At 32.6% G+C, this 24626-nt stretch overlaps 2 long non-coding RNA genes across 2 annotated transcripts; both read left to right on the top strand.

Annotated features, from left to right (window-relative positions):
- The first annotated feature begins 1621 nt into the window (after positions 1 to 1621).
- Positions 1622 to 4852, top strand: LOC147007308 (uncharacterized). The gene is made up of 3 exons (XR_015054277.1): positions 1622 to 2481; positions 2579 to 2755; positions 2853 to 4852. It is a non-coding gene; the product is annotated as an uncharacterized LOC147007308 (long non-coding RNA).
- A 14100-nt stretch (positions 4853 to 18952) lies between these two features.
- Positions 18953 to 21308, top strand: LOC147007307 (uncharacterized). The gene is made up of 3 exons (XR_015054276.1): positions 18953 to 20562; positions 20793 to 20850; positions 21140 to 21308. It is a non-coding gene; the product is annotated as an uncharacterized LOC147007307 (long non-coding RNA).
- Positions 21309 to 24626: the final 3318 nt, after the last annotated feature.

The following is a 24626-nucleotide window of genomic DNA, read 5'->3' as shown; positions in this document are numbered from 1 at the left end:
CTGCCCACGAGGCGCACTCTCGCTGTCTTGAGTGTTTCGCTTGTAAACGACAGATATTTTCTACGTTTTTTTCTACAAGCCCTACCATTCCGCCCAAAGGAAAAACGTTTGCTGCGGTTGGGCACCATTACGGTTTGAATGAATCGACCATACGCTACATCAGGAAGGATGAAGCCAACATCAGCGCTTTACATTCACAACACCCTGCAGCACCTCGTGGAGGCCATGGATTGCAACGACAATTTTTCTCTGAGGGCGTATTGGCGTGATTTCACGACAGCAACGTATCTCCAAATAATTCAGAAGGCTCCACAAGAAATGAAAAAAGAAACCTTAAACGCCTGTTGGAAGAAGCTGTGGCCAGAATGCATCCACGAATACAAGGCCTTTTCTCCACACGAAATTCACCATTCGGCAATCGATAAGGCGGTCAAGCTGGCGAAGATTCTAGGAGGAGGATTCAACGACATGACGCACGACGAAGTGAATGACCTCATCGAAACCAACTCTGACCCATTAAAGGACGAGGATTTGGCTGAGCTTACGAAGTCTGCATGCGAGGAGGAGGAGGAACAATCCGATCCATTGCAGGAGCACGACGACGAAGGCCTCTCATTTGAATACTTAGCAACAATGGCGAAAACTCTCCTCACCACCATGAAGAAACAACGCCAGCAACTGCCCATCACAATGTTTTTGCAACGTTACTGAGTTTACAGTAAGCATTTTTATGCTTCAAATGTTTTCTTTATGTGTTTAATCGAGATTAAAATGTGTTTAAAATGTGTTTTGTGGAGGCGTCCATTCATCGCGGATTTGGAACATAACCTCCGCGAGAAACGGGGGATTACTGTATATATATATCTGTATATATATATATATATATATATATATATATATATATATATATATATATATATATATATATATATATATATATATATATATATATATATATATATATATATATATATATATATATATATATATATATATATATATATATATATATATATATATATATATATATATATATATATATATATATATATATATATATATATATATATATATATATATATATATATATATATATATATATATATATATATATATATATATATATATATATATATATATATATATATATATATATATATATATATATATATATATATATATATATATATATATATATATATATATATATATATATATATATATATATATATATATATATATATATATATATATATATATATATATATATATATATATATATATATATATATATATATATATATATATATATATATATATATATATATATATATATATAAATATATATATATATATATATATATATATATATATATATATATATATATATATATATATATATATATATATATATATATAAATATATATATATATATATATATAAATATATATATATATATATAAATATATATATATATATATAAGTAGGGTAAGAATACTGATTCTGGCTCACTTTTCCCCATGTAAATGAATGGGGGATTTTCAGCGATTCATATTTTTTTTCCCTAAAAATAAATCCCCTTTTATCCCAAGGTATATTTATTTGTCTCCCCTTTTAACTTGGAGGTTGAACCTCATTGAATTGAACACCTGGGGGTTGAACAGCTCACTCATTGAACCTATAAAGATTTGTTCATTCTCAAATTCCTTCAATAGTTTAATTTTCTTTGCACAATAATCCCCATCTAAAATATTGACAAACAAAACATTTGAATCTTTATATTTTTTAAGATACCCCATTTGTGTCATTACGAAATGATAAACTTCTCTTAATGCTCTTGTTTGACCACCTCCTGAGCCACAGGTTATTTTTTGTTAAGCCCCGCCCACTTTTCTTTAAGCCCCGCCCACTTTTGTTAAGCCCCGCCCACTTTCCACAAGGTATTCAATAAGCCCCGCCCACTTTTCTTTAAGCCCCGCCCACTTTTGCTAAGCCCCGCCCACTTTTGTTAAGCTCCGCCCACTTTTGCTAAGCTCCGCCCACTTTTCATGAGGTATTTTTTCTAAGCCACGCCCACTTTTCCTAAGCCCCGCCCACTTTTGCTCAGCTCCGCCCACTTTTCATAAGGTATTTTTTCTAAGCCACGCCCACTTTTCCTAAGCTCCGCCTACTTTTGCTAAGCCCCGCCCACTCTTACATCATTTCCAGTTCATCTCTGACTCACAAAGAAATCACTAGAAAATTACAGGATGTTATGGTTTTGAAAAATTTCCCAATGGCAGGCCTAGGCTTGCCCAGGGAATTTCCAAAGGAAACCACACCCACCAGTCTTTCTCTATAAAAGCTTCAAACCCAGGCTCCATTTTAAACATTTGTTTTTGCTGGCAATGGTGTTCTGTGTGCTTGTCTCGAACTGTCTGTCTTCTATGGAACTAAACCTTCAAGTTGATGAACTGGATTCAAACCTCTTATCTATTGAGGTAAGATTTTTTATTTTCCTATTTTCAAACTTTGATTGAAGCATACTCATTTAATAATTAAATAACTTAATTAATACATTATTATTTTCTCTCACAGGAAATTGTATCTGAAATACAAAATGAAAATACTGCTTTTGCTACAACTTGGGGGGAAATTGTTGGCTTGGTTGAAGACCTTGAGTGGGATGACTTTGGTGTTCCTTGGAACTCTCTGTCTTGTATGGAACTAAACCTTCAAGTTGATGAACTGGATTCAAACCTCTTATCTATTGAGGTAAGATTTTTTATTTTCCTATTTTCAAACTTTGATTGAAGCATACTCATTTAATAATTAAATAACTTAATTAATACATTATTATTTTCTCTCACAGGAAATTGTGTCTGAAATACGAAATGAAAATACTGCTTTTGCTACAACTTGGGGCGAAATTGTTGGCTTGGTTGAAGACCTTATGAGCGACCAAGACCCACAGAACGAGTTCGTCCTTGATGACCCAACCAAAGAGTTATACCTTGGAGACCAGCAAAATCCTGAAAAAGAGTTTTACAGCAATAGTACTCATTGTGAGTTATCAAGACAATACCCACTGAACAAGTTATACCTTGATGAGCCAGAATACAAGTTTTACCTTGGAGACTCACAAATTTTGAATAAATCAAGAAATGAGTTCTGCCTTGATGGTTTAAATAACTACCTTGGAGACTCAGGAAAAGGGTTCTGCCAAGATGGTTCTAAATATGGGGCCTACCTTGGAGACTCACAAATTTTGAAAAAATCAGTAAATGAGTTCTGCCTTGATGGTTTAAATAACTACCTTGGAGACTCAGGAAAAGGGTTCTGCCAAGATGGTTCTAAATATGGGGCCTACCTTGGAGACTCACAAATTTTGAAAAAATCAGTAAATGAGTTCTGCCTTGATGGTTTAAATAACTACCTTGGAGACTCAGGAAAAGGGTTCTGCCAAGATGGTTCTAAATATGGGGTCTACCTTGGAGACTCACAAATTTTGAAAAAATCAGTAAATGAGTTATCCTTAAGAGACTTTGTAAGTTGGTTTTACTTTGAATACTTGAAATGTGGGTTCTGGATTGATAACTCACAATGTGATACATATCTTGGAAACTCAACGGGAATGTGGTTATACCTTGAAGACTTGGAAAGTTGGGTTTATGTTGGACACTTGAAACTTTTTTGGGGGCTTTTATTTATTTATTTATTTATTTATTATTATTATTATTTTATTTATTTATATTTTGGAGACTTTTGGAGTTGCTATCACTCTTTGGGATCTAAACCTATCGATGTAGTTCTTTGTCGGATGGTGCTTGATGGGAGCAAGATCAAGAAAGTTCTGGGAAGAAAGTGCAGGCTTACTCCCCCTTTCTACGGCATCAAACCTGAAAGCCTTAAAAGACAGAATTGGAAGAAGAGAAAAAAAAAAAAAAACGTAAAATATATATATATATATATATATATATATATATATATATATATATATATATATATATATATATATATATATATATATATATATATATATATATATATATATATATATATATATATATATATATATATATATATATATATATATATATAGGTGGAAATCTCATTTTGAAAAAGACTGTGTTGGGTGAGGATTGAGTTGGGGTTGAGATTTTGAATGTGAGGGTTGGGGTTGAGATTTTGAATGTGAGGGTTGGGACACACACACACATACACATCAACAAACAAAAGTTAAGCCTTGACTATTCAGTTGAGGATTCTGTGTTTGGGGTTCACAGATCTAAGAACGTCCCCCTTGACACACATTATATACTGTTATACACCTCGGACTTGGCCCTCGAGTGTCCACAACGGTGTATAGTAGGAGGGAGTGAAGCGCCAACCTATTGCTCCCATTACACACACACACACACACACACAAACAAAAGTTAAACCTTGACTATTCAGTTGAGGATTCTGTGTTTGGGGTTCACAGATCTAAGAACGTCCCCCTTGACACACATTATATACTGTAATACACCTCGGACTTGTCCCTCTAGTGTCCACAAAGGTGTATTATCTGCTTAGTTTTGTCTTTTGTAATTCCTGTGAATAAAATGAACCTAAAATCTCTTCCCCTTCCAAATCATATATTTTATAAGTCCAAGGAACTGTATCTATTACATCAACAATTTTAAAAAGTTCTTTCGTCCATCGTTCAGTAAAACCCTTTTCAAAATGAGATTTCCACCTATATATTCTTACGATATCACCAACTTTGAACTTAGGTTTTCTGACATTAATCTCTTTTTCATATTTTAATTTTGTAAATGTTTCTGATGGCTTCATATTCGTTGACGTGTGAATCGTGTCATTATACTTATCCACAATATCCTGAATAAAAGATAACCATTGTTGTGAACCGAGTTGTGTGAATTTTTTATATAGTCTCTCTTTTAAGGTACGATTAAAACATTCAACAACAACTGCCTTCCCTTCATTAAAGGTACTGTATAATGTAATACTGTTATTTTTTAGAAAATTCATAAATGTCTTGTTATAAAACTCTCTACCCTCATCAGTCCACAATTTCTTAGGTTTTCTCTTACTTTTATTAAATATCTGTTGAAAAGCTAACATAAGAGTATTACCTGTTTTGTTTTTAAAGGGACAACCCACGCATATCTACTCCTCAAATCAATAACGGTTAAAGCATACTTGTACCCCTTATCATTATTGAGTTCAATCAAATCAGCAGACCAGATATAATCAACTTCCTTGGAATAAACTTTCCTTCTCTGAAACTTTGTGAATATTGGTTTATGTAATTCATCAGCTAATTGCTCTTCAGTCTTAATGGCATCATTAGAGCCTATAAGTTTTTGAATTTCCAAGTCCAAGTTTCAATTTAGCACTAATCATCTTCTTCACGATGAACCTATCAACTTTTTCTCTCAAGGTTGGATTTTGTATCAGAGACAAATTATACAACATTTCTCTATCGGCTTCATGCTTTTCTTCCAACGTTGTGGTATTCCCATAATCAATATCGTGTCTCATGCACACTTCATCAACTCTATTGATTGGTTTACTCCAGGATTTAGGATTGTCTGCCTCATCTAATCTTTTATCCAAGTTTGTGCCTGGACCACAGAAAGAATACCCTGGAAGATGTAATTCCCCTGGTATTCCAGTAGTTGTAAATTTACTTCCTGATAAAAACTTTTGTATATCTCCTCCGAGTTTGTGTTTGGAGATAAATTGATTTTTTTTTGAACCACACACCGAACATATACCTTTTTGTATAACCCTGTTATTTTTACTTTTAATATATGAAATATTTTTAGTATTAGTTTTCTTTTTACATTTGAGACAATAACTCATTTATTTATGAGAAAAATTTCTGCAGAGTGCAAAAACCTTTTTAGTTTCCAACATGCACATTTGAATCTTAATTTTTAAAACATAAAGAATCCTTAGAAATGCCTTCACTCTCTCCTCCATTTATTTAAGAAAAAACTTGAATTAAAATGAATAGCTTGACGATGCTAATAGTTTTGTTGAAAGTATTGCAAATAGACTTCTTAATTCTTTGTATTCCTCCCTGGTGAGATAAGTTTTTTTCTTTAATACCTCTATTCTTTTTTGAATCTCACTGGTTTCCATATTTTGATATTTATTCATTCTCTCTCTTTCCTCCCTCTCTCTATTCTCTCTTTCCTCCTTCTCTCTCTTCTCTCTTTCCTCCTTCTCTCTCTCTCCTCCTTCTCCTTTTCCTCCTCTTCCCTCTCTTCTTCAACTCCTTCCTCATCCCTTACTATACTTGAATCGTTTACACCCCATAGAATATTATACATATATTCATCAGGATTTCTTGTTATTCCTGTATCCAAAATAATTTTTTTTACAACAGGAAACCAATAAAATTTCTTTTGAATTTCTAAAAGAGCCTTACCTTTTCTTAACCTTATAATTTTTTCATTATTTAACATTCTAATTAAATCTAAAGTTGTCGGTTTATCAACATCAGCATAATGCCAATCTTTTATTGAAAATACCTCATTCTTATGTTGTAGAACATATTTATTAAAATACCGAATACCCTTTTCTTGAAGGTATGCTTGAACACAGAAATGATAATTTTCTTGAAGCCTTCTTGCTGTCATTTATGTATTAGAAATATATGTTAGAATAATATTATGGCACGAAACACCTCCCCATCTTCCCATAGTTAAATCATTTTGTATTTCCTTACTTATTATATATAATCCTGTTTTTTCTGTTTTCATGAGATAAACAAGGGCAAAACCATTATTATATTTACCCTTATTAAATTCTTTTATTTGTTGTTTACTAATCGTAGCCCCACAAAACTCATTCTCGATACCAAGTGGATAATATTCTTCCTTACGAGACTGATTTAATTGTTCCAGGTCTTCGAGGTTAATTTTAAATGACCAATTATACCCTAAATCATTCATATCATACCCCCATTGTTCTATTCTCATACAAACGATACGCCCTTCTTTATAAAAATTTATTTTAATTCGAACTGTGAATTCTGTATGACCTGGAGATAATATCAACACTTCTGTATCTTTAGAATACACAGCCGTTTTATTTAAGTATATATATTGTGATAAATCGCTTAATCTCACCAAGTCATTCGCGTCAGTCGGGCTTGGATAATTTTTTAATTTATAAGCATTTTTCATGTTAATATTTTTGTTTATATTATATTTATGTCGTTCAGCCTGTGCCTTTGTGTAATAATTTGATAAATCAATATCCAGTTCTTGAGATACACCAAAGATAGAACCATCTTTACCAACATAAGTCATTTATATTAGATTAAAAATAATATCATAAAATTTTTTTTGTTGTTGAGTTGAAATAACACATATAGACATAATTGACCACAACACTTGGAATTTAATTCTTGGACTTGAAATGTTTGATAAACACCATTCTGTAAGAATTTTATGACTTCAACAGGTGGTGGAAGACCAAAACTATCAAAATAATATTTGTCTTGACTATTAAAAATACAAACCCAATGAGAACCGTTCCCATCATTATCTTCTAAGTTCATAATAATATTCTTTGTATGTTTCGACACATTTGTTAATTCATCTCTCATACAAATAACCACATTATGAATTTTTAATTTCTTACAATATTTGGCAAGTTGTAAATTTGATGTTGTATTCTTTCCAAATTCTTTCAACCACTCATCAATGCTCATTTATTTATTAGAAAGATATAATCCATTACCTCTTTTCGTTAATTTTACACCTGCTTGTGCTATAGAAGAAAGCATATCTCCAACTAACAATCTCGCTTTATCAGGCAGACCTTCAAATTTTTCAGCAAAATCTACAATTACACCACTTCCACTAATTTGTTTCTCCAACTCTTTGTTATGTCTTTCCAATTCTTTTTGAGCCTGGAGTTGAGCCTTCCTTTCGTTGGCAGTTTTGACCGCTGTTGAAATACCACCCGTCAATGCTCCAACCGCACTTAAACCAGCAAATAAAGGAATTAGAAATGGGAGAAATCCTCCACTCGTCTCTTATTGAATATTTTTTCAACATTGGTTTTGTCATTTTAATTTTAAGTGAGCCAGTGTCATTCAAGATTTTAACCTGTTCTCTTGTGAGCAAAACATCAATTCTTACTGCTCCTTTTCTCTGAATTGTATTAACGTTAATCGTACAAGGCTTTTGATTTTGAACACAAGATGATAGTTTATGAAGATTGATTTGATTAACATATACCCCAGTTGGTACTTTGCCACTCATTTATTTAACAAAAAAATTATGTGAGACTAATCATCACACCATTATCTGTATTAATCTGCAATTCTGTTTCTTCCAAAAGCAAACAATATGTATCAACTTCTTCACTCTCTCCTCTTTCAATGTATAGGGAAGTATCCACTCGATTAGACTTTATAGTTTCTTTTTGAGCGCTCAGGTCAAACGTATAGATTGTATACAAACTTTTAAATGCTGTCATATCCAAAATAGGTTCTTTATTTCCATTACTTTCACACACCTTTTGGTAAGACTTGTATGCTTCAGCAAAATCATTTCTTTCCCAATTAATTTCCAATCTATCTCGTGGATAAAATGTTCCATCTAGAGAAACGCGAAGTTGTTTCACCTTAGCATTATCACTCAATGCATTATTCTTATCAGTCGCAGTATCACCATCTGGCTTTTTAAAAATCATCCACAGATATCGTGGCTTTCCTTCCAGAACACCCAAATTCCACGTGTAAGTAGTTTGATTGAGTTTAACGTGTTGACATCTTCTTTTGAGGTATGATACACTGAGTGGTTTTTTTGAGTTAAGTCTTCGATTCAACATCTCTTCTGTTTTAAGATTAGGAGTATATTCACTGATATACCAACTCATCTCCTCAATTACAAATTTATTCTGATCACCAAAAGCATTACCAACACCAAAAAACAATCTATTTTCATTATCATTCCTTTGTAGTTGAAATCTAATTTTAAGACCATACAGAACTTTATCATAATCACAAAATCCAAATATACCTTTAAGAGGAACTGCCACAGTAAAACTATTTTCTGCTTTTGTATCATCATTATACATTCCTTTCCTTTGAATATATCCAGGGTCTGTGTTTGTTCCCGTTGACATATCAGGAATAAAACCTTCGACAGACCCCTTTCCCATTCTATCACTGAATGTATAGAGTGTAAATTTCATCATTTCAGATACAGCAGAGACATAATCAACCGCTTCAACTTCTTGTGTTCCAATATACAATCGCACACTATCAAACATTTTCCAGAAGAAATCATTTACAAGTGTAGCGTTTGTGTTATTCCCAGCCTTAGTGAATTTAAATTTACACAACAAGAAACTTTCGGAGAGATTCAAATAGGTTTGTTGATTATTTATTTCAAAACTTTTTGTACCATTTGTATTCCAGTCTGTTCCAGTTATTGCATTTACCTTGAAGTAATCTTCTTTTTTAGTGGAGTTTGAGATAATAATAGTATCATCCAAATCATAGATACTATCAATTGCTTCCATACTTGTATTTATTTAGGAAAAAAGATGTTAAAACTTTTGAAACCCTGATCCAAGTATTTGAATTATTTTCTGTCGTTCTTGGGGGGACAACTGAGTTTTACCTTTCTTAATTTCTTTTATTGCTTGTAATTTATGAGATTCTTTCTGAGCATCTTTTATACTCTTTACAGCACCTGCTACATTTCCCACAGCAGAAGCAGTTGAACCAATTAGGTCTTTATGTTTAAGAATAGTTGAACCAATACCCATGAGAGTATCAATTATCCCATCTCCTCTAAATTGATGTCCAACACCCCTTTGTCTCTTAGGTTTATAGTATCCTCTACCAAGATACATACCTTCACCCTTGTAGTACGGGGAAAGGAACATCCCATCCCCTGTAATTATTTTATATTTTCCCAACTCGTGCTTCCTCACAATAACCATCGTATTTATTTATTGAAAAACTTCACGTAGGTGAATTCTGATGGATATAACTTCTCCATTAAAAGAGATCACACGATTATCTTGGTCGGTTATCCTAAAATTTACTCTGTGTATGGTTTTTCCTGACACAGGTAGATAAACCAAATTTTTAGGCTCCATATTGAATTTATAACCAATTGGGGTTGAGTATGCGCTGAATGAAAATATTGTATTTGTTTTTAATCCATCATTATAAGCACCATCAATCAAATCACAGTGAATTAACACCGAATTTATTCCTGAGGATATTTGAATGACATTATCACTGTAAAACGTCCCATTAGTTTCAATCTTTTTTGAGGAGAAACCTAATAACTCTCTAAATGAATTATCAATTGTGAAATCAACCTTGTAGTTATTTTTAACTTTAATCGTTGATTTTGAAGTATGTTTTTGAATGTTTATAATAATATTTTTTGGTTCATCACCCTGTTCTTTCATAAGACGAGCAATTTCGGAAGATATTTGAGAAATCTCGTATGCTCCGGGTGAGACTGTTATCGTTTTGTATCCACTTCCCGGATTATAACTAAACTTGTCATTTTTCTCGGTTATATTAAATAAGGTATTATAAGTCTCCATGGACAATAAAGATGCCTCATATTCTTTTGTTGTGTCAAGTTGTAGTGGGTATGGGAATGAAGATGTGTGGTCGCTTGTTGTGAAATTAAAACTCAGGATTGTGCTTCTCATCTTATTTAATATGAGATAAAATGTCTTTATATTGAGATTTATTAATTATTTTCATGTTCATCAACTGGTCTAAAATGGCTGATGCTTCATTAAAACAATTGTTATTTCCAGCCTTCTTACTGCCAAACAACAATAACAGTCTATTAACTAATTGCGATGGGTCATTTGGAAGAAAACTAATACCTGAACCAAGGATACTTAAAGCCTGAATAATGTGTTTCTCCTTCTCATTCTTCCTACTTTTACCAGAAAGAATAACCTTATAATTTAGAGTGTTCAGCAAATCAATATATACTCTATCATCATTATTTTCCATATCCAATGGTTTATCAATATACTTTGATTCATCCCTCACAGTTGAACCTTGCCTTCCATCTTTTGTGAGAAGAAACATTAATCTCGGAGTTAGTTTAACAGGGGGTTGAGCAGAACTTAAGAACCTTAATTCATCATTAAATATCAATACCTTTTCTTGAACAAGATGAAATATTGCTGGTTGTTCTGTTGGAATGAGTCCTGCTTTGGTTTTTGAATCTGCTGAATATTCATTGTTTTGAACAGCATTCACAATATAATCAGGGGGTTGATTAATCTCTTCCAGTTGTTGAAATAAACCTTCATCATGTTCTAATTCTCCAATATGCTCTAATTCTTCCTCCGTCATTTGACTGAAATCTTTTAACATTTGAAGCTTTCTAGGAGTATATTCTACTGTGGGAACTGTGGAAACATCTTTCATTTTTTCTTGGGAAGTTTTTAAAAGTGGTTTAAAAAATTTCTCTTGTTTTTTTCAAATGCTTCTTCGCCCGTTAGTTTCTGTCTGCGTTTCTTCTTTATGTCTTCCTGTTGTTTTACAACTTTTGAAACCAACTCTTGATGTTCCTTAAATCTTCTTGCTCTTTCTTTTGTATCCATTTATTTATTGTAAAATATCATTTAATGAATTGTAAAGATCAACAGGGAAATTTTCCTTTTCTTCATCATTCAAGTAGATGTGTTCAAATAAATCCTTTTCTTTAAATATTTCATCAAATTCTTTATTAACATTGATGCGAGTTGTAATTTCTTCTTCACTAATCCTTGCATCTCTGCTTTTCATACGTTTGTGTTGAGTTTCTTCATCAACATCAAAACCGAATGATAAAATCTTCACTCCGCTCAGATATTTAATAATTTGTCTCGTTCCTTCTGGATTAGTTTCTAATATCCCAACACCACCAGATTTTAGTTTCTTTAACTCACTCTTACAATGTGAATATTTTGTTGTACCAAGAGAAACCTCCTCAAATATTTGTCCTTCATTCCTCAATCGCATATGTTCCTCCACTGAAATATAGTGATAATCTACACCTTTTACTTCTCCAGGTCTTATTGCTCTAGTTGTTGTTGATACAATGCGTATCACGGGGTGTTTTTTAAGTAAATTTACAATATTCTCATTTGTACTACACAAGAACCTTGATTTATGAAAGTTTTTTCCAGAAGCAGATTTACCCACAAGATTTATAATAATAGTTGTCATTTATATATGTAATTGTTTATAAAACAAAAAATATATCCCTTAATATCTCATCTTGTTTCACAACAATATATTTATATTTTTCAGTCGTGTGCTTCATATAATCCTCAAATTTCTTTTTACTACATAATGTAGAACAATTATCTCTCCAAAAATTATTGATATCTATTGAATTTAACTTGAATAAAATAAAAGTATTAGCATTGTTTCTGATGGAACGACGAGGAAGTTGAAAGTACGATTGACTAAGATAAATACAATTACAAGAAGAATGTCTCCCTCTTGTGTAGTAGCTGTCCATTACCGTTTGGTTTCTCTCATTAACACAATCATCAAAGATAACGAGGTTCTTTTTTGATTTATCCAAATCTTGGGGAGACGGTATATCATCCGTATTATCACTAAGAATACAAGTTATAAGATTTGATTTCTTTTTACATCTCTGTGTATCACAAAATAGTTGAATTATATCTTCAATGTTATAAGCATTTAGGTTTTTTTGACGTTTAAATAAACCGATTATATCTTCTTTTTGAAGACCAGCATTAAAACCTTGTGAGAGTAGTTGATACTCTGGTTGAAAACTCGACTTTGTGAAAATTATTAAATTGTCATAATCTAAAAAGTTGGGAGTGAGGAGCATTTTTAAAAGTAAGCAGGTTTTTCCACATCCACTTGAACCAACTATGAGACATCTTAATGAATTTGGGAGATTTTTATGGTTGTTAAATTTTATCTTATTTTCCCAAATAGGTAAAAAATCATTCATTTATATATTTGAAAAACAGGTTATTTAATTTATTATTGGCTTTTTTAGAAACTCTATATTTTATCCTAAGTTCAGGTTTAATTTCAAGATAATCCATTATTTTATTTATACAATATCTTGTGTTGATATTTCCCTGAAAATTACATCCATGAATAATATACAACAACAATCCTTTGAACATTTCTCTTATACGTTCAGTTTCTTCCCTTGTAAGGAAAGGTGTGTTATCATCCTCATACTTTACATTCATTTCTCTAATCAATCTTGTAAAGTAATTCATTTTTGGTGTAAATCTAAAAGAATTATTTTCCTTTTTATATTTTTTATTATCATTAATTAGAAGATAATCACAGAATATACATTGTTTATAGGCTTTTGACTCTGTGTTTAATCCCCGTCTTTCACACGCAGGACAATTCTCAAATTTGTCATATGGAGAATCAGGAAAGTCTAGCATATTTATAAAGTAAAACTTTACTTAAACTGAAATTCATCTATACTTTCAGTTGTATATTACCATCGATATCGATATACTTTTTTTCATTATCAGATTCAACGACAACATTTTTTATATTAAAGGTAATTTTAAAATTATCGTTAACTACTATTGAACGAAATGTCATTTCACCTGATATATTAACATCCTTTATTTCATCAGGATTTACATCTTTAAGGTTGTTGAAAAAAATACAAATTTCTCCTTGCATATTACAGATGGTCTTATCTTTTCTTTCTAAAGCTTCATCCATAAGGTTTTTGTTCTTTGATACTTTTTCTTGTTTCATTGCTTTTTCTAGTTTTGAATATATTACTAGAAGGAGAGGAGAAACTTTTGTTAGAGATACTTTAATTGATGTTCTACCAGGTATACTAAAAGCCCTTCCACTGAAGGAAATTGAAGAACTCATATTATTTACCATAATAGTTTTTATCCAATAGTTGTTATATTTATCTTTGTTCAATTTTACATCCTTGACATATTTCTCAGTATCTTTAACAGATGAAGAGATTGATTGAAACTTGTCTTTTGTGTCTTGAAACATTGTATTTATTAAGTGAAAAAGTTGGAGGATAAAATGTTTTTAAGCACAGATTCACCTATAAATGAAACGAAATTTTCATCAAGAAAATTTTAGTTTAAGCAAAGTTTTATTCTATAAATATGGTGAATACAACGTACTGCGATGTTTGTAATCACGAATATAAACATTATAGAAAACACCTCCGAACCAACAAACACACATTTAATCTATTTCATCAAATATCTCCTCTTGAGTTGGAAAGAAAACATTGTGATATCTGTTCAAAGGATGTTTTGAAGAGTAGTTATAATCAACATCTTCAATCACAAAAACACAAGAAAAATGAGTTTAAAGTAAAGGGAGACTATTATATTAAAAACACTGATGAGGCATTTAAAGGGCATATAAAAATAAGGATTTTTCAATTTGGAGAACCCGGTCCATCATCAATAGCTGAATCAATTGAAATAGTGAAACCCGATGTTGAAAAATTTATTAAAAAGGCATTAAAAGAAATAAAAACTTTAAAGTTTTATATGGGAGTGAAAGTGAATATGAAAAGACAAGATGAAGAACAAACTCCTTATATGAGAACAGATCTTCATTTTATAACATCATTTCAAGATTTTTTGAATAGTGGGGTTTATGAAGAACTATCAAGACAAGAGGAGGATGTTGATAATACAGTGGTAGGAAGTGGATTCAATATTAAAAAAATCATCTTTTTAGATATACACATTCTAAAATCAAACCCTCTTAAAGCTTCTTCTTATATTGAATTACCAAAAGAAATAAAACTAAAGAAGGCAGTTGTTAATATTAAGAACAATGATAATAAATGTTTTCTCTGGTCTGTTCTTGCTCACTTACATCCATCAAAATGTAATTCAGAAAGAGTAAAACAATATATGAAATATGAGAATACCTTGGACATTAAAGATTTTAAATTCCCAATGCCATTAACAGATATTCCTAAATTTGAGAAAAAGAATAATCTTTCTATTAATGTATATGGATTAACGGATACAAACAAAGTTCAAATATTAAAAATTTCAAACAACTATAAAAATGAAGAAACACACATTGACCTTTTATATTTTAGTGTTGGAAAGAATTCACATTACACATACATCAATAATTTATCAAGATTAATCTCTTCTCAGGTATTCAGAACAGCAAACAAAATATATCCTTGTAAGCGATGTCTTAATTCATTTCATACAAAAGAACGATTAGAACAACATTCAAAATATTGTAGTAATCATAAATCAGCTGTAATTACAATGCCTAAACCTGGTGAAAAGATTTATTTTGAAGATTATAATTAATCTATCATGCACCCATTTGTGATATACGCTGATTTTGAATGTATCCTTAAAAAGATAAATACTGCTTCTCCTAATCCAAAAGAACCATATACAAATAAATATCAAAAACATATTCCTTGTGGTTTCTGTTATTATATCAAATCATCTGTTGGAGAAAAGTAGAACAAACTTGAACATTATCGTGGAAAAAATGCTTCACAAGAGTTTGTAAAACGATTAGAAAAGGATTGTATAAGACTCACTAAATTAATGAAAGAAACAAATGAACCGATGAAATTAACCAAAGAAGAAAAATTAGAATTTAGAATGAACAATATCTGTCATATTTGTGAGGGGGAAATTAAGGAGTCTAAAGTTAGAGACCATTGTCATCTTACTGGTAAATATAGAGGTCCCGCTCATTCCTGTTGTAATCTTAATTATAAATTACCTTCTTTTATTCCAGTCTTTCTTCACAACAGCGCCAACTATGATACACATCTATTTATAAATGAACTTTCAAAAACACCAGGGAATATTTCTGCCATAACAAACACAAGTCAAAAGTATATTTCATTTTCAAAAATGATATTCACAAAACCTATAACTCGTATTAGGTTTTTAGATTCTTACAAGTTTATGGGAACACCACTAGCCTACCTCGCATCAAATCTAAGCTCCACGGACTCTTTTCCAAATCTTAATTCATTCTTTCCAAAAGAGGAAATTCTCACTCAAGAGGAAATTCAGATTAAAGAGAGAATTCAAAGTAAAGAGGAAACTCTAATTAATGAAGAAATTCTAACTGAAGATGAAATTCTAATTATAAAGAAAATTCGAACTAAAGAGGAAATTCAGATTAAAGATGAAATTCTGATTAAAGAAGGAATTCTTACGAGAGAGGAAATTCAAACAAGGAATGAAATTCAAAGTAAAGAGAAAATTCTTACAAGTAAGGGAATTTATCCTTATGATTATATGGATTCATTTATGAGATTTAAAGAAACACAACTTCCTTCAAAAGAAAGTTTCTATAATAACCTTTATGAAGAAGAGATAAGTGATAAGGAATATAAACACGCACAAGAAATATGGAAAATATTTAAGATAAAGAACCTTGGAGAATATCACGATTTATATCTAAAAACAGATGTTTTATTGTTAGCTGATGTGTTTGAAGCTTTTAGATCACTCTGTCATAATAAAAATTGTTATGGATTAGATCCTGCCCACTATTTCACAGCTCCTGGTTTAGCTTGGAGTGCAATGTTGAAAATGACAAAACAAGATATAGATTTAATCAGTGATGTGGATATGCTTTTGATGATTGAGAAGTCCAAGAGAGGTGGAATATCACAAGTATGTTCAAAAAGATATGCTAAAGCAAATAATAAATATCTTCCAAATTATGATAGTGAAAAAGATAGTAATTATTTGATGTATTTTGATGCTAATAATTTGTATGGATGGGCAATGTCTCAATCTCTGCCTTATGGTAAATTAGAGTGGGTGGAAGAAAAGGATTATGAAAAGGCTTTGATGAATATTGTTATTTCTTCTCAAGAGGAATTGAATGACGAAGAAGAAGGTTATTATTTTGAAGTTGATTTGAGGTACCCGAGTGATCTTCATAATAAGCATAAAGATCTTCCTTTTGCATGTGAGAAAGAAACTCCAAAGAAAGAATGGTTAAGTGATTATCATAAAAGTTTTAATATTAAAGGTAAATCAACAGAAAAGTTATTAACAACATTCTATGATAAAGAGGGATATGTTTTGCATCAGAGAAGCTTAAAACAGTTTTTGAGAGAAGGATTGAGAGTAGCTAAAATTCATAGAGTTTTAAAATTTAAACAAAGTCCTTGGGTGAAAAAGTATATTCAATTCAATACAGATATGAGAGCAAATACAAAAGTAAAATTTGAAGGGGACTTTTATAAATTAATGAATAATGCTGTATTTGGAAAGACTATGGAAAATGTTAGAAACAGGCAAAACATTAGATTCGCAACATCTTGGAAAGAAGCTTCGAGATTGATAAATAAACCAAGTTTTGAGAGAGAAGAGGTTTTTTCAGAGAACTTTTCTGCAATTCATATGAAAAAGGAAAGTATTGTAATGGATAAACCAATTTATATTGGAACAGCAGTTCTTGATTTATCAAAGATATTGATGTATGATTATTTGTATAATGACTTAAAGAAAGAGTATGGTGAAAATGTTTCATTGTTGTATATGGATACTGATAGTTTTATCCTAGATATAAAAACTGATGATGTTTATGAAGATATGAAGAAAAATATTGGAGTATATGATACAAGTAATTTCAGCAAGAAGAGTGAGTTATTTTCCAAAAAGAATGAAAAGGTTATTGGTAAGTTTAAGGATGAGTTGGGTGGAAAAGTAATGAGTGAGTTTATTGGATTGAGAGCAAAGGCATATGCTTATAAGTATGGTGAACAGATTGATAAGAGGTTAAAGGGAATAAAGAAATATGTAATAAAGAAATCAATAACTTTTAGAAATTATTATAATTGTTTGATGAATAAGAAAGAAGAATATAGGAAAATGAATACAATAAGAAGTTATAAACATAACATATATGGTGAAGAAGTAAATAAAAAGGCATTAGGAGCCTTTGATGATAAGAGATTTATTTTAGATAATGGAATAGATTGTGTTCCATATGGATATTGTATGATAGAGTGTATAAAATAGATTATGTTTTAACGATGGGAAGATGGGTTAGGGTTTTTAAGGGCTACCGCCCTGGTTTTTCACAATATATAAATGGTTAAACCAAGTATTAATCAAACTAAAGAGTGGAGAAAATCTCAGTCTTGGTATATAAATGGAAAACATAATGAATGTGAAAAATATCAAATAAGTCTTATTGAAAAAATAACTAAAACAAAGGTAAATAAAACAAATAAGCGAATTAATTTAAAAACTAGTAAGTTAGAGGATGTAAAGAAAAAAATGAATATCCTTGAATGGACTGAAAACTTTGATGGTTATCAATTGAACAATGAAAAAACAATTTACTATAATCTCAAAATGATATGTGGCTCAGGAGGTGGTCAGATGAGAGCATTAAGAGAAGTTTATCATTTCGTAATGGCACAAATGGGGTATCTTAAAAAATATAAAGATTCAAATGTTTTGTTTGTCAATATTTTAGATGGGGATTATTGTGCAAAGAAAATTAAACTATTGAAGGAATTTGAGAATGAACAAATCTTTATAGGTTCAATGAGTGAGCTGTTCAACCCCCAGGTGTTCAATTCAATGAGGTTCAACCTCCAAGTTAAAAGGGAGACAAATAAATATACCTTGGGATAAAAAGGGATTTATTTTTAGGGAAAAAAAAAATGAATCGCTGAAAATCCCCATTCATTTACATGGGGAAAAGTGAGCCAGAATCAGTATTCTTACCCTATATATATATATATATATATATATATATATATATATATATATATATATATATATATATATATATATATATAAATATATATATATTTATATATATATATATATAAATATATATATATAAATATAAGTAGGGAAAGAATACTGGTTCTGGCTCACTTTTCCCCATGTAAATGAATGGGGGAATTTCAGCCATGAAATTTTTCTTTTTTTCCCCTGAAAAAATAAATCCCCTTTTTAGCCCAAGGTATATTTATTTGTCTCCCCTTTTAACCTGGAGCCTGGTGTTGGCTTAGTGGTTAGGGTGGCGGCTTGGGATCCCAGGGTCCTGAGTTCAAATCCCGTTGGCTGCTGAATTAACACCAGGGGGTTGACTCAGCCTGCCATCCTTCCGAGGTCGGCGAAATGAGTGCCAGTGTACTGGTCCCGGTGTATGCCCCGGTTAGAATAGGTGTACCATATCCCTGTGTGTCGTAAGAGGCGACCAGGGTTGGTGTCAGGAAGGACATGCGGCCATAAAACATTGCCTCAAGAAAAAGCCAAACCCCTGCACAGCAGGGAAAAATGGCTGTAAAAACGGTCATTTTTTTATTTCCCCTTTTAACCTAGGGGCTCTCTATTCAAATAGCCCATATAACAAGATAAAGATTTGTTAAAGGTGATTCTAAAGAAATATCTGAAACGTCTAAGCCCCGGGACACTCTTTATCAAATAACCCATACAACAAGATAAAGATTTGTTAAAGGTGATTCTAAAGAAATATCTGAAACGTCTAAGCCCCGGGACACTCTTTATCAAATAACCCATACAACAAGATAAAGATTTGTTAAAGGTGATTCTAAAGAAATATCTGAAACGTCTAAGCCTCGGGGCACTCTTTATCAAATAACCAATGCATATTGTTTAGCTCACTCATTGAACCTATAAACATTTGTTCATTCTCAAATTCCTTCAATAGTTTAATTTTCTTTGCACAATAATCCCCATCTAAAATATTGAAAAACAAAACATTTGAATCTTTATATTTTTTAAGATACCCCTTTTGTGCCATTACGAAATGATAAACTTCTCTTAATGATCTCATCTGGCCACCGCCCGAGTTGCAAATCATTTTTGTACATAAACCATGCCATAAAAAAGTTTTGTTTCAAATGTTTTCAGTTCATGCCGTGAAAATGAGGAAGTGTTTTTTTGACAAGGCCGTGCTGTGTGAATGAGGAAGTGGTTTTGGACTGTCATGCTGTGAAAAAATAGGAACTATTCTGTGAGACAAGGTCTCGTGTTTATATTTTATCTCAGAACACGAACTGAAAACATTTGAATCAAAACTTTTATGGCGTGGTTTATGTACAAAAATGATTTGCAACTCAGGCGGTGGCCAGATGAGATCATTAAGAGAAGCTTGTCATTTCCTGTACCCACACCCAATGATTAAGCAATCTCCTCATCGTTGCTTTATAAGCGGTTCGCCAGACAAAGTTTCTGCCAGACGGGATTTTCATTTTTTACAACTGAGGCATGGACGATCTTTCTTCCGATGAAGCCAACAGCCCACTACAGAGTTGGTAAGTTTGTGTATGCTTTTCTCTTTGAACGATGAAGCAAATGATTATTAATTAAATCATGATAATTCTGATATATATATATATTTTCCCTGACAGGGCATTGGAAGAAATTGAGTTTACATATCACGACGTGGTTCATGAAATTAATACTCTTATTGAAGAGATCAATGATTTTCGAAGAGAATTGAAAGACATTTACAATGAGTGGCATGAAGTCTTATCACGTCCTCTCATCTCGAAGGAATCAAACCAATGGTGAGACACGTGTGTGTGTGCCTCTCTCTCTGTCTGTCTTTCTACCTACCTCTCTCTGCTCTTATTGAAGAGGCCAATGATTTATAATGACTGGTCTCTGATCTCGAATGAATTAAACCAATGGTGAGGAACGTGTGTGTGTGTGTGTGCGTGTGTGTGTGTGTGTGTGTGTGTTGCTTTCCCTGTCTGTCTCTTCATCTATACCCTTGACTTATTTTTTTTTTTTTCAGCACTATCGCACAACATCAGCTGTTGAAGCAATCTTGTACAACACATGATTTTCTGGAGGTAAATATTTCTGAATTATTATTAATATCACTCGTACAACACATGATTTTCTGGAGGTAAATATTTCTGAATTATTATTAATATCACTCTCTCTTTAGAATGTCGCCTTATGTTGGTTGCATCATTAGTTTGGACGTGGTTTTGTCAGTACACTGGAATTCATTTTATTGACCTTGAAAGGATGACAGGCTCCTGGTGTGTTAATTCAGTGGTCAACGAGGCTTATTCATATTACCATGTAATTATCTTTATAGAACCTAATTATTATCCACTTTTTGTTTCAAAACAGAATATGGTGTCTGAGTTTCGAAATCACAAGACATCTGAAGAAGATTGCTGGGAAAGATTATACATTCTCGCAAATGAATATTTAATATTTTCAATATTAATAAATTATATTTGTTTTGTTTACAATTACTTGATTCTGAATTACAAGAAAAGAATAAAAGAGATGTAAAGGGGGGGGTTGGGGGGAGGGGGGTAGGTGCGCTCCCCAATGACCCATCACCCCTCATCCCATCCCTCCCTCCCCTCCCCATGTGTGTGTGTGTGGGGAAGGGTGGGGGTGGGATGAGGGAGGTGGTGGGTCAAAGGTGGGGGCGCACAGGGGGATGAGGGGGGTGGGGCTTGTGTGGGCGGGGCTTGTGTGGGCGGGGCTTCGGTGGGGGCTTGTGTGGGTGGGGTGTGTGTGGGAGGGGCTTGTGTTGGCGGGGTGTGTGTGTGGGTGGGGCTTGTGTGGGTGGGGCTTGTGTGGGCGGGGGTTTATGTGGGTGGAGCTTGTGTGGGAGGGGTTTATGTGTGTGGAGTTTTTGTGTGGAGCTTGTGTAGGCAGGGCTTATGTGGGAGGGGTTTATGTGGGCAGGGTTTATATGGGCAGGGGTTTATGTGGGTGGAGCTTGTGTGGGAGGGGTCAATGTGGATGAGGCTTATGTGGATGAGGTTTGTGTGGATAAATGGATGGGTGGAGAGATGGGGGGATGGGTGGATGAGTGGAGCTTGTGTGGATGGTTGGATAATTTTTTAATTAAATAAACATGTGTGTGTGAGGAACTAATTAACTAATCACTAATTATGTGAATATGATGAATATGGGTGGAGCTTGTGTGGGGTTTGTGTGTGTGGAGCTTGTGTGGAGTTTTTGTGTGGAGCTTGTGTGGAGCTTGTGTGGGGTTTGTGTGGGGTTTGTGTGGGGTTTGTGTGGGCGGGGCTTCGGTGGGAGGGGCGTGTGTGGGCGGAGTCAAAAAGGGGCGGAGTCAAAAAAATTCAATTTATTGGAGCTTGTGGGGGGGTGTGTGGTGGGGTTTGTGTGGGGTTTGTGTGGGCGGGGGCTTGTGTGGGCGGGGCTTGTGTGGGTGGAGTCAAAAAGGGGCAGAGTCAAAAAATTTCAATTCATCTTTGTCTTTTGTAATTCCTGTGAATAAAATGAACCTAAAATCTCTTCCCCTTCCAAATCATATATCTTATAAGTCCAAGGAACCGTATCTATTACATCAACAATTTTAAAAAGCTCGTTGGTCCATCTTTTCATATAACCTTTTTCAAAATGAGATTTCCACCTATATATTCTTACGATATCACCAACTTTGAACTTAGGTTTTCTGACATTAATCTCTTTTTCATATTTTAATTTTGTAAATGTTTCTGATGCTTTCATATTTGTTGCCGTGTGAATCGTGTCATTATACTTATCCACAATATCCTGAATAAAAGATGACCATTGTTGTGAACCGAGTTGTGTGAATTTTTTATATAGTCTCTCTTTTAAGGTACGATTAAAACGTTCAACAACAACTGCCTTCCCTTCATTAAAGGTACTGTATAATGTAATACTGCTATTTTTTAGAAAATTCAAAAATGTCTTGTTATAAAACTCTCTACCCTCATCAGTCCACAATTTTTTAGGTTTTCTCTTACTTTTATTAAATATCTGTTGAAAAGCTAACATAAGAGTATTACCTGTTTTGTTTTTTAAAGGGACAACCCACACATATCTACTCCTCAAATCAATAACGGTTAAAACATACTTGTACCCCTTATCATTATTGAGTTCAATCAAATCAGCAGACCAGATATAATCTACTTCCTTGGAATAAACTTTCCTTCTCTGAAACTTTGTGAATATTGGTTTATGTAATTCATCAGCTAATTGCTCTTCAATCTTAATGACATCATTAGAGCTTACAAGTTTTTTGAATTTCCAAGTCCAAGTTTCAATTTAGCACTGATCATCTTCTTCACAATGAACCGATCAACTTTTTCTCTCAAGGTTGGATTTTGTATCAGAGACAAATTACACAACATTTCTCTATCGACTTCATGCTTTTCTTCCAACGTTGTGGTATTCCCATAATCAATATCGTGTCTCATGCACACTTCATCAACTCTATTGATAGGCTTACTCCAGGATTTAGGATTGTCTGCCTCATCTAATCTTTTATCCAAGTTTGTGCCTGGACCACAGAAAGAATACCCTGGAAGATATAATTCCCCTGGTATTCCAGTAGTTGTAAATTTACTTCCTGATAAAAACTTTTGTATATCTCCTCCTAGTTTGTGTTGGGAGATAAATTGATTTTTTTTTGAACCACACACCGAACATATACCTTTTTGTATAACCCTGTTATTTTTACTTTTAATATATGAAATATTTTTAGTATTAGTTTTCTTTTTACATTTGAGACAATAACTCATTTATTTATGAGAAAAATTCCTGCAGAGTGCAAAAACCTTTTTAGTTTCCAACATGCACATTTGAATCTTAATTTTTAAAACATAAAGAATCCTTAGAAATGCCTTCACTCTCTCCCCCATTTATTTAAGAAAAAAAAAAAAATGAAAAACTTGAATTAAAATACATGTCTTCTCGATGTCAATAGTCTTGTCGAAAGTATTGTAAATAGACTTATCAATTCTTTGTTTTCCTCCTCGGTGGGTTGAGTTATTTTCTGTAATACCCCTATTCTTTTTTGAATCTCACTGGTTTCCATATTTTGATATTTATTCATCCACTCTCTTTCCTCCCTCTCCTCCCTCTCTCTCTTCTCTCTTTCCTCCCTCTCTCTCTTCTCCCTTTCATCCCTCTCTCTCTTCTCTCTTTCCTCCTTCTCTTTCTTCTCCCTCTCCTCCTTCTCTCTCTTCTCCTTTTCCTCCTCTTCCCTCTCTTCTTCAACTCCTTCCTCATCCCTTACTATCCTTGAATCGCTTACACCCCATAGAATATTATACATATATTCATCAGGATTTCTTGTTATTCCTGTATCCAAAATAATTTTTTACAACAGGAAACCAATAAAATTTCTTTTGAATTTCTAAAAGAGCCTTACCTTTTCTTAACTTTATAATTTTTTCATTATTTAACATTCTAATTAAATCTAAAGTTGTCGGTTTATCAACATCAGCATAATGCCAATCTTTTATTGAAAATACCTCATTCTTATGTTGTAGAACATATTTATTAAAATACCGAATACCCTTTTCTTGAAGGTATGCTTGAACACAGAAATGATAATTTTCTTGAAGCCTTCTTGCTGTCATTTATGTATTAGAAATATATGTTAGAATAATATTATGGCACGAAACACCTCCCCATCTTCCCATAGTTAAATCATTTTGTATTTCCTTACTTATTATATATAATCCTGTTTTTTCTGTTTTCATGAGATAAACAAGGGCAAAACCATTATTATATTTACCCTTATTAAATTCTTTTATTTGTTGTTTACTAATCGTAGCCCCACAAAACTCATTCTCGATACCAAGTGGATAATATTCTTCCT

The sequence above is a fragment of the Eptatretus burgeri genome, unplaced genomic scaffold, assembly GCF_056783735.1.
Source record: "Eptatretus burgeri isolate ZD-2024b unplaced genomic scaffold, Ebu_testis_v1 Ebu_testis_scaffold_334, whole genome shotgun sequence".
In the NCBI taxonomy this organism is placed as follows: Eukaryota; Metazoa; Chordata; class Myxini; order Myxiniformes; family Myxinidae; genus Eptatretus; species Eptatretus burgeri.
This window is presented reverse-complemented; position numbering and strand designations above follow the sequence as displayed.